Consider the following 12460-nt stretch of genomic DNA (forward strand, 5'->3'; position numbering starts at 1 on the left):
CCTGGTGTCAGCAATAGTTTCTGTTGAGAGAATTATTTGGAATAGCATTTCAAGGTAGTGTTGGAATAAATGTTTATGCACATGCACTTGTGTGTGTGTGAGAGAGAGAGGGAGAAGAGAGAGAGAGAGAGAGAGAGAGAGAGAGAGAGAGAGAGAGAGAGAGAGAGAGAGAGAGAGAGAGAGAGAGAAATGGCTTACATGATTCCATGGTGGAATAACTGAGACCAAAATGTCAAGTTGATTTTATAAAATTTGCTCAAGTGGTACCCTATTTAGTTCCAAGAAATCTTATCCAATCTTTATACTTGTGTATTAATCCCTTCTGAGGATGATATCCAATAACCTACTCACTTCTCAGGCTTTGGTTCCAGCATCTCTCAGAACAACCAAGACTCCAACCCTTGCTCATTTTAAAGAGTAAACCATTCTACACCATACCAGATAAGTGATAATATAAACAGACAATGGAATATTTAACACCAATGAAATATGAAAAATAAACAATATAGATAAAGCTCAATAATATAATGTTAAATTCTGGAAGCCAGACCTAAAGTATAGAACTTGTTATTCAACTTATGAAAAGTTCAAAGGCAAGAAGAATGTTATCTTGGGATAGATATCAAAATTGACCTTACCTTTGGCAAGAGGCATTAACAAGGTGGGTTCATCAAGAACTCACTAGGGTGACAGAGTAATGTATTAAATGATCCAGGGTTTTTTTTAACCTTCGTCACACTCGATGAGTATTTCTACAGTATTTGAAACAAAGACTATATTGACTAAAACTATCAAATATCAGCTCACTGCCCCTACCTGACACCTTCTAAGACACAGAATTTTGCAGACCTAGAAGGAAAGAATAAAATTTAATGATGAGACCCAATAAAGGGATAAGGATATGAGTGGATATGAGTGCTTTAATAATCAGAGTTAATTTTATTTGAAGAGCTGAGACATTGCTTTGAATATCCTAGGAGCCAGGAAATTAATGAAACTTAGGAACTTCTTTCCAAAAATAAGCACAATATATATGAATAAAATAAGTTTACTTTGACATTAAATTCTGAATAATAATTTTTGTATGAGATTTTATGTAGGAGTCCCTGAGGTTGCTTTGTATAAATGGGGAAGAAAGAACTGTCTCTTATTAAGTCCTTGGGCAAGCTGGAAGGAATTTGACATGGTCAAGGTGATTCTGCAGGGAATTAAGAAAACAATGATCAAGAGTGAGCCCTGACAAATTCAGTATAAGCACAGAAGTCAGACAGAATCAGTAGACACTGGGACGTTTCGCCATAAACAACGGTTTCCAGATATGATTATCTCTGCTATATTTTCAGTTTAAGATGACTGTTTGATGATTTGGGTTTTTTTAAATCTTTTTTTCAGTTATAATCCTTTAATTAACATCTTTAAATGAAGCACAGCTTTTTCACATGCCTCGCTCACCCTCAGCAGCTCCTAGGTTGGTTTCCTGGGGCTTTGACCAGCCCTGGATCCTCAGGCAGAGGATCTTCCTGGGTGTCCTTTAATCTGCATGAACTGGGTAGCAGCATCCTCTAGAAGCAGATTCCATCATCCATAGGGCAGGGGGAAATGTCTGTTTGTAACTACAGGAGGAAGAAAACAGTGATAAACTAAAGTGGAGAGGACCTATGGAACCTAGAAACTGTATCCCCTTGTTTATGCCCTCAATTCTAGACAGGAAATTCTAAGTAAGGAGGCAGTGTGTCATTATATCCTTTTAGAGAAGCTAAAAGCAAGGCTCCTTGCCGAACTCAAGTCCAAATTACTATTGGAAGAAACAAGAGACAGTTAGAGCTGCTACTGAGGCTGATGGAGGACTCCAGCTTACTTAGATAAATGGTATGGGCACAAAACAGATGGGGTGCAGGGGAGGAGATCTTACAAGAAGGTGAAACAGAATATAGTGCACAAAGAGATGAAGGGGAAACTTGAATAGAAGGGTTAAACGGGAAGGCGGATAGAGTAAGGAGGGAATATGGGGGTGGTCAGCAACACTGCAGGCCTTTTGAAAGGCCACATGGAAGCCCAGTGCTCTATAAATTTTCTAAACTACATAAAAAGAATTTCATTGGGGTTACCATGCAATGGATAAGAGAATACCCCAACTACCAAGAAAAGCCCCCAGCACCAGGAATGGCTTACGTCTTGTTGAGCCATTAACCAAAGGGGCTCCAGAGATTGAACACTGCAAGTTATAGCAAAGACTATTCATGATTTTCTATAACCCAATGGTAGGATCCTATTGCAGAAGACATAAGATATTTATGTTGTTGAACATGGAGAAATCAACTAGTACTTGACCACAAGCTTCAACCCTGCTGACTAATGTTCATGATCCTGGATGGCACACTTCACACTACCGGAGAAGAAAAGAAATAATAATATCAGCCAGCTATAAATCCTGTGACCTAAAACAGGGACCTCCCTGCAAGATTTACTGCTACAATAGTGGCACAAATGTTATGGGAGGTTTTTAAAAGTTGAATTTAAGGCCCATACACGTGATGGAATCCATACCTGACAGGTTAGTGAGGCCAAGCATCTGAGACTATACAGATCTCGGGTCCTAGGGAAAGCTTGCTATGATTATGCTAAATGAATGTAGCCATTGACTTTAATGACATGATGTATTGCTATACCTATAGGTCACAGCATCACTCATTCCTCGCCACAGAGGATTCTTCTAATAGTAGACAGTAACACAGAGACCCACAACTGAGCAATGTACAGACTCAGCTCTGAATGGGATGTCCACCTCAAACCCTCACCGTCAAGGGTCAGGGAACTCTGTAGAAGAGGAGGCAGAGGGATTGTAAGAGCCAAAGGTAGTAGGTGACCCACAGGAACCATGGCAACATGCACACATTCAAACCAGACAAAATCCAAGCACAGAGGAGAAGAATGGACACAAATTCCTGCACCAAACCAAGAAGCTATGTTTAGTAGATTCATACTACTAAAGGGAAAAACTTTTTTCTCCGAAGGAGACCACTCCAGGGTCTCCTGTTCAGAAGTAGTTGGCTAATACAAAACAGACTCTGTGCTTTTTGTGTGTGCTTTTTTGGAGGTATTGTTATATTTTGTTTCTGTCTTTTTTGTTGTTTTGTCCTCTTGGTTTTTTTTAAAGGATTCTTTGTTTATTTTTGAGACAGGATTTCTTAGCTGTCCTGGAACTAGCACTTATAGATCAGACTGGCCTCAAACTCACAGACATCTATCTGTCTGCCACTGCCTCGCAAGTGCTGGAATTAAAGGCATGTGCCACCACTGCCTGCCAGGGATTCTTTTTATGAGAGAGAAATAAAATGAAGTTGAAGAGGAGGGTAGGGTAGGAGGAGTTGGGAAAAGGGAAAGAACATGATTAAAATGTTATAGAAAAATTTTAAAATAGATTTCCAAATATAAAAAAACATACAAAATACTCAAAGGATTAATAAAAACAATGAGTAAATTACAAAATAAACTTCCAGAATACCAGAGGCTCATATCTGAGGGACAGCCACTTGTTTTATCTCTCGGAACCCTGGATACCTTCTCATTGACCATCTCAGGAACTGTCTGAGATAAAACATACAAGGTTTGGGGATTTGATAGAAGGTTCACATACTGATGTTCAGATTGAAGATAGGTGTGCATAGACTACTTTCCTGTCCTCTGTGACAGGACCAGCTAAATAAAGATTGATTTTGGCTCATGGTTCTGGTTGATTATGGCAGGGAAGGCACAGTGGTAGGAAACGTTTGCTTGTAGGGCAACATTTGCATGAAGTGGCTGCTTCCATTACACCAGAAGACAGGAGCTGAGAGGACTTGGCCAGAAACAGGCCAGAGCACAAACCTGAAAGGCCCGAGCTCAGTACCCAACTACATCAGCCATGGTTTTAGACGGAAAGGTTCCCCAGGTCACAGACAGTACCATGACAGTGCCCAACACATGGGCCTGTAGAGGACATTTCGGTTCCAAACAGTAACAGTGGCCCGCTATTTCAATGAGAGATGATAAAGATGCTTGAAGGTGATAATAACAAAACAATCAGCTTGCTGGCCCATGAGCTCTGCATTCTGGCTGATTGGACCTGGGCAAGTATCTGCTCCAAACAACTGTCTATAAGTTGAAATGATCAACATGAAATGGTCCTTCTGTTAGGAATATTTATTATGCTGGCCAAGGTATACAATTCTAAATGTAGATATCAGCTGAGCTCAGATCAAGAAGTTGAAGCTGGTTTTCTTAGCTCTGCCTTCTACTTCCCCGAAGACAAATGACCGAAGAAACAGCAGCGAGGATTGAGAAGTTTGAGCAGCTATGTTTCTTTTTCACATAGAGTAAACCTTCTCCTGTCTTTTTATAGCTTTTTGTCTTCACCAAAACAGCATTAAAAAGAACAGTATAAATAAAATTGCCCAATGTGCAGCCTTTTATTCATTGATTCTCCATTACTAGTCCTTCCTCTTCAGAATCATGTGACCCTGCTGTGTTTGGGAGCTTACAAGGAAGTAGCTGCCAATGTGAATCTACAAGGCACCACCAGGCTGCACGTGTCTAGGGGGTTTTGGAGCAGCTTGAACTCTTCCACATGAGTGACTAGAGTGCATTTGTCCACGTTTGTGTCAAGGTTGTTCCACAGGAGTCAGTGTAACAGGGGGACACAAGGCCAGATGGGTCACCAAGAGAGCTAGTCTCCTGAGGCTTGGTTTAGATATTAGTCCATGTTCTTGACGATTTTCTTAATTTCACTACTAGTTGAGTCCCTGTCAGGCACTCTCCTCCTGACTGTCTATGCTATTATATAGAATTCTCAGAGCTGGTGATATGGTGCCTCAACCACGTTCCCAAACGTCCATCGTTCATCCCACACCACTACCTTCCCAGAACAGTCATTTTGTCCACACATTAATGAACCATTCAAAGAGCAGGCCGCTGTTCTAGGAGTAACAACCTGAGATTATCCTTTAGCCCAGAGATACAGGACACTGTGAGCAACCTTGGCAGCATCCTTGTCTTCCAGGTGGGCATACTCTACATTGTGGCATGGAAGTCTCGGTAGAATTTAACCCGTAGATTCTCTCAGCCTGCCCTGTTCTTCTTGTGGATGTGTGATACCAGAAGTCCCCTCATGTTCGTATACGCCAGGCACACCCTTCATCGCTAACCTACACCCTGATCCTATTCTTTAACGCTCACATACTGACTTTCTTCTCGGCTTAATATCAGTTCCTATGGTTTTCTTAGATTATCATAAAGACCATTCTTATTTTAGGATCAGCTCCTGAAGGGAGGAAAATAAAACAATACTCCTACATGTTTTGTGTATATAGTCCAATATTTTAATTATATTTCTTAATGTATATTAACTGTATATATCACTGAATTTCACTGAGACATTTCCATACACAGAGTTAAGGAATTTATTTTCTCTTATAGCTTACAGAGAACCTAAGATACAAAGTGCCGAAGAGTGGAAACTTGGGAGGCATCCAAATTTGTGCTAGATTCCTTTTCCCCAAAGTAAAGCAATAAAAAAGTGTGCATCTCTGATTAAAGGTAAGTTCATGAAGGCAACGCCCCCACGGATCAATCCTATTTAACTCTCTTACAAAAGAGATCCCTGGGTGTTCCCATGATTCTTTTGCCCTGTGATGACACAGTGAGAAGGAGCTGTATGGACCAGCAAAACACCAACTCCCATCTCAATCTCAGACATCAGCCTCCAGAAAAGAAAAAAAGAAAAAAAATCTATTTTTTTTTTTTGAGACAGGGTTTCTCTGTGGTTTTGGAGCCTGTCCTGGAACTAGCTCTTGTAGACCAGGCTGGTCTCGAACTCACAGGGATCCACCTACCTCTGCCTCCCAAGTGCTGGGATTAAAGGCGTGCACCATCACCGCCCGGCAAAAATTTTTTTACAAACCTTCCAATCTAAAGTATTTTGTTATGGCAGCTAAGACACAGAAGAATCAAATAGCTTACCTCAAATTTATAGCACTAGTAAGTAGGATGCTGGATTTAGTTCTACATGTACACACACTGCCTTAGGAAACTACAAGATTACAGAGGCTCATACAACTAAACCGTAGGAGGTTTTTTTTCACTCCATTGAAATATTAATAGTGATTGAGTTACAATTAATTTACAGTAAAAGGCTGGAGAGCTACTGCCACAGAGATGGAACACACACTTGGTTTTGGGAACCCAACCATCTAGAAGAGTTCTTTCCTCCTGAAATGGATCCCCAGCCCTTGCATCCTTTGTCATATGTAGCAGTTTCGTTGCTGTCAGCGATGCTGTGATGAGCTTACCCGATTAAGGCAGGCACAGCTTCACGCTGGAATTTCAGTATTATGCCTGCCGTGTTTTATAAGCCTTTTCTTTGTCCGCAGAGATTCGCTTTCCATTCTGCTTCCTGTCACCCCATAAAACTAACCAAACTTCACACAGGGTGAGAAGGTAGATGATCCAAAGGTCAACAAATTCAGCTCTTCCAGTCATGCAGTGGTAATAACTGAAATCGATTTTCCAAAGAAGTCAGAATGAGGCAGAGATATATAATTAAGGAGGTTTCACCTGGAATCTTGTTATAAAAATAAAATAGTCTCAGATTGTAATAATAAAAATACACCTAAAATTATAAGAGGAAATCCAATAACAAAGATAAGACTTCTTACATGTCCAAAGAAATAAGGATATGATATAAGGTCATAATTTTAAGATCCTGCAGTTAAAAAGTAAAGTCAAGAGCTTAAAATGCAAACTGGGTATTTTTAGATGTGGAAATGAGAAATGGAAAAAGACAGGTCAGGAGAGTTGATTAGGGAGGCCAAAGAAGAGCAAACATCCAGGTAAACACAATGTGTTTCAGGGCCAGAGCCAGGGTAAAGTAAGAGGGATTGGATTAGAGGTAAAAATCAGGTCAGTTTTCACATGCTCCATAGGCTTCATAAAATGACAGGGTAATGAATTTGGGGGCATTGGTGGCCCCTAGAATTTCCTTACTCACTTAATGCAATTTTTCCTGTAGTGAATGCTCTGAGCTATAGCATAAAAGCTGATAAAATACCTTGGGATTCACTCATCCCTGTCATTCAGAATAACAACTATCTTTAAGCTTTAGGCTATCCCTAGGCTTCACATATTCCTGCTCTGCTTGCCCTCCAGCTCCACACATCCACATACCCTTCTGGTACTGCCACATGCTCAATGGCAATTTCATGTACATGTATGATGCTTAAGTATGCCGTACCCTCTGATTGGATTAGCTCACCCCCCTACTCCGTCATCACCCTGTTCACCTGGCATCCTCCCACTTGTCCTTGAGACCAATCCAGGGTGCATTCCATGGTCAGCCTCCTTCCTTGCCATACTCACCAAGCCGCATGACCTCCTCAGGGTATTTTAGTACTGAATTTATCACCTGTTTCCTCGTCACCAAAGCCTCTGCAGGACAGTGGACTATATATTTTATTCATCCATTTATATCCAGAGCTTGACCAAAATTAGCAAGGTGATGAAATGAAGATTCCTGTCAAAGTACATCAAATCAAATATGCTAGATACAGTATAATTCTCAGTATTTCTTGGCTCTATTGTTACAAATCCTTTGTCTCATGGGTTACCAGACAACATTCTAGATATTTTTTCCCCAGGTATCACAGAGAGTAAGGTAAGGTAACTGAAAGTGTCCAAATTGTTCCTGTAATATAAGGGAGTGTCTAAGAGACCACCATCTCCACAGTAGCTTCACAAAATTTCAACCTGAAGCCCTTTAAGACTGAAGGTACTTCATTACAGGGGAGGGTGTTAATTTTGTTTATCTGTCTTACTGCTTGCTGTACACTGAAACACCTGCTGTGTGCTGTTGAGATGTCCCCAGCAAAGGAACTAGTGCTGGGCTCCCAGGAAACTGGGTCACCTATGATATAGTGTCATAGCTTTAAGATTCCATAGTCTGGGGAGGGAGCAGGCTGGGCACAGCAATCAGATGGAATTTACTGCGGGTAAATGGTGATTTGGTGCGTTTTGCATTCTCTGATGTACAATGTCCTTGATTGCTTGCTCCGTCGTTTCAGGTTTGACATCTTTCTAGGAGGAACATCTGTGGCACGCAGGATGTCTCTTCATACCGGCAAAATAGCAGGCAGGATCCTGCATTTTTTATAAAATTCAGATAAACAGTGATGTGTACAGTAACACCCATTCTACAGCAAGTCCTGAATTGTTTTCCACTTTGACAATGAACTAGATTTTCATTTTCTTGCTCTCTCTGTTTGTCTAACTCATACCTCTGTGTCCACCTGGATTTCACAAACTCTAAGCTGCAGACAGAATGCCACCTGTTTATTTATCACTTCTTAGTGGCACTGGGCATTTTAAATGCACAAACACCCAATTGACAACCACCTCTCCTGCAACGATCCCCAGCCATCTGTAAATGTTCTCCATTTGAAATTCCATCGTCTCTATCCTCAAACCTACCAGAGTCTTCAGGATGTTCCACATGGAAAAGAAGACTTAGCCAAGAAACAACATTACACCAAAATGTAATGTTTATGCTTCGATTCTTTCTCATTCTGCCCCCTACACAATGACATGCACTTAATGTAATTACTCTTTATGAAGAATAATACCAACTTAGTCCCTGTGGGGAGAGTTTTAGGCACCAAGAGTATTAAGAAAAGAAGGATTGGATGATCCTCCACATGCCTACATTTAAAACTGATCCCCTCTTTCTTGCTTTACTTGGAGTGACACAGAACACTGCACTGCTTGTCTGGACAATAGTCCCTGCCACGGTACCTTCACCAAATAACCTCTAGTGCTGAACATACTTTATCAAATATAAAAAAGAAATGGGAACATACACTAAATGGTACCTACTTCTCTTGCAACCCTAAAATACAGAATAATAATGAAGATTTTTCACATTACATAATATTTCCCATACTTTAGGGAGGCTCAAGAACTACTTTGATGAGCATAATATGGCAGAAGTGGTTAAGAATTTTCTAGTTGTGGCTGGCTGAAGAGATGTTTTAGTGGATAAGAGCACTTCCAAAGGACACAGATGTAATTCATTCTGAACACTCATCTGCTGTTTCACAATCATTGTAACTCCAGTTCTAGGAAACCCAATACCTTCTGTGCTCTGTGGGCTTCAGTCATACACTTTGTACACAGATATGCATGCAGCTCAACATAAAACAAACAAATAAATAAAATAAAAATAGTTTTAACTTCTAACTCATAAAGAATGACAGCTTCTGCTGCTTGACTCTGAGAACAGCCATGCAAGGTTACTCGTGCCAAGGAAAGCCAGCCGCTATATAATAGGTACAATTGGGACCTCTCCTGGACCATCATGCTCTAAGAAGTCTAGTCAACATCAGTTGGGGGATGAGACACCATCTGGAAAGACAAATGGATCAAAGAACAATAAAGCCCTTGCCATGTGTATAAGAAGCCATCTTAAATGTGGATGCTTCAACTCCTGCTGTCCCAGCTGATGTAGAGAATTATGAACCCAAGAACAGCAGGTCCCCTTGTCTCAGTGCAAGCCAAGCCTCTTCTGAATTCCTAACTCTCAAAATCAAAACTAAAATAAATCAGTGCTTGTTTTACCCCTGAGCTGTGGGGGGGGGGACTTTGTTTTGCAGAAGTACGTACCCAGAGTGGGCCATCAGAACCTTGGAAAAACATGGTTTTAGACATAAAAGGTGGGGTGCTGTTAAGTGCAAACCTGTGACCTTCTCCTGCGACACCAACAGCTGGTGACTCAATACCTCTTCTATTTAGCGTCAACAGAATACTGTTCCTTCACAAAATCAAATATTTGTCTCTACTAGTGAAGTAATGGAGGCTGACCATTAATTAGTTGGAAGAGGTTAATGAACCTAAAATCACAGGTGGCTTGTGTTTGAACAGAGGCAGAGGAGCCTCTTTCGCTTGATGTCAGCAGAATAACCCTTTACTGGATAACAAGATTTGGGGAAGAGGAAGTCATCAATACAATATCCCTGATGGCCAGAGTGCCTCCATCCTGACATCCTTTTTGTTGTGCTGGCCAATCACAACACATCTCACTGCAAAACTTTGTTTTAAATCTTAAGAAACTTTTCTCAGGTTGCGTGTTCTCTCTCATTATTTTTATAATTCTTCCTTTGTTGGTTTTCAGCTGTCACAATGAAAAGATAGGTTTAAGGGAGTTTAAGTGTTTAGACTAGGTTTTTATGCATGTGCACGTGTGTGTGTGCGTGTGCGTGTGTGTGTGTGCATGTGTGTGTGTGTGTGTGTGTAGCACCGGAAACTACTGCAGTGTGTGTGGCATTCACAATGAGTCAATATTGTTACAAGATTACTGTGGTAGTTTGACTGTAACTGACCCTATAAGCTCATAGGGAATGACACTATTGGGAAGTGTGGCTATGTTTGGGAAGTGTAGTTTTGTTTGAAGAAGGCATGGCCTTATTGTAAGAAGTATGTCACTATAGAGACAGGCTTTAGGGTCTCATATATCCTCAAACCACACCCAATATCTCAGACCACTTTCTGTTGCCTGTAGATCAAGATATAGGATCTCAGCTGCTTCTCCAGCACCATGTCTGCGTATGTGCCATCATATCCTGCCTTGATGATCATGGACTAAACATCTGAACTGTAAGCCACTCCATTAAGTGTTTTCCTTTAGAAGAGTTGCCAAGGTCATGGTGTCCCTTCACAGCCATAGAAACCATAATTAAGACAATTACCATCTGAGCAAGGTTCAGAGATTATGTAATGTCTCACTCTTTGTATTGTATATTTCATGGCCTTGGTCAAATGCATTAAAATGACACGTATCCATCCTAAGAATATTGTACTGTTTCTTTTTTGTCTGGAAGACTACTCAAGGACAATTTTGTTAGAGTTTACAAGAAAAAACCAAAGCAGGAAAACTAATTCTCAGCAGCTCTCCAGAGGAGGAAGATAGAGGCCATGCTGTTTGAATTATGCCGGTAGGGTTGTCAGCTATGTGGTAGAGAGGGGCGCTTTAGAGAAATAGTAAGACACAAAATGTTAGTTAGGGAAAGCATGCATGGGCTCTGGCCAGCATCTGAAAGAAAAAGTCAAGGGGAAAAAGAGAGAAGAAAAGTTATGCCTGAGGTAGGACTTAGAAGTCAGAAAGGTGGGCAGAGCCGACAGAACCTCACAGTGACTCTGGGGTGACTGCACCCAGAGCAGGAATTCTGAAGTGATAACCCTAAAATCATTCAGGAACTATACCAAGGATCAGAGCTCCCAAATACTTCCTGTGTCTCTGTCCTCCAGCTAGGATAGGACCAGAGACATGTCAGCTGAGAACATGAATCAAGACCCTATGAAGCTCACATGAAATCACATCAGACAAGAGCCAAGTCTTGGGAAAGAACAGACCACAACCAGGACTCAAAACAATAGAATGCCAGGTTGCCAGCTGCTAGACGTGCTGTTGTCGGCAGGCTCAATCAGCAACAGACCAGGCAGGGTACCAGCCTACTTGGGAAAGAGCCTGGATATAGGATCTTCTGGATCATAATGCCCCCTCTTTCTTCTCTGCCTATCTCCAAGCCTGAAATAGAATGCCCTAGTCCCTCCTCTTTGAAATTCCTTGATTCCACCCTTATTGTCGTTTTTTTAAAAAAAAATAAATATTTATTTATTATGTATACAATATTCTGTCTGTGTGTTTGCCTGAAGGCCAGAAGAGGGCCTCAGATGGTTGTGAGCCACCACGTGGTTGCTGGGAATTGAACTCAGGACCTTGGGAAGAGCAGGCAATGCTCTTAACCACTGAGCCACTTCTCCAGCCCCCTACCCTTATTGTCTTTAATGATTTTTGTTTTATTTTCTATGTTTAATATTCTTTAGATTATGGAGACTTAAATCCAAATTACGTGTAGTAAATACAAAGAGACTCTCTTAATCCAAATAAACCTCTATAAATGGGGAATTCGCCTTAAGCATGTTCATTCTTACCTACTATCTAGATTGAAGAATGTAATTCAGACTGACAGATTATAAATGGACCAAGGGAAATATTAAAGAAAAAATTGGAAGCTCAACCCATTAAGGAGATGAGACCCTCTCAGACTGATTTAATTATTAAGAGTTGGCTGACTTTCCTAATAGTTGGGGTCAGTATTTACTCCAGAGAGGTTTTTTTATGTTGTTGATGGTGGGATTTTTTGTTTTTGTTTTTTGTTTGGTTTTTTTTTTTTTTTTGGATGGTGAGTCCTGAACAAACAGGGTTAAATTAACCCAATAAAAAAGAGGAAGAATCAACTAAAGTCACAAGATATTAAAGAAAAAGCCATGTTAGTGAGAATGATGTCTGATAGTCACTGTTCCTCATAGTCCCTAGGGATAGAAGGCAAGACAGAGGGATTGGTAAGAAAAGAGCTAACAAGCCTCTCCTTTCTTT

This window comes from Microtus pennsylvanicus, chromosome 2 (assembly GCF_037038515.1).
Source record: "Microtus pennsylvanicus isolate mMicPen1 chromosome 2, mMicPen1.hap1, whole genome shotgun sequence".
NCBI lineage: Eukaryota > Metazoa > Chordata > Mammalia > Rodentia > Cricetidae > Microtus > Microtus pennsylvanicus.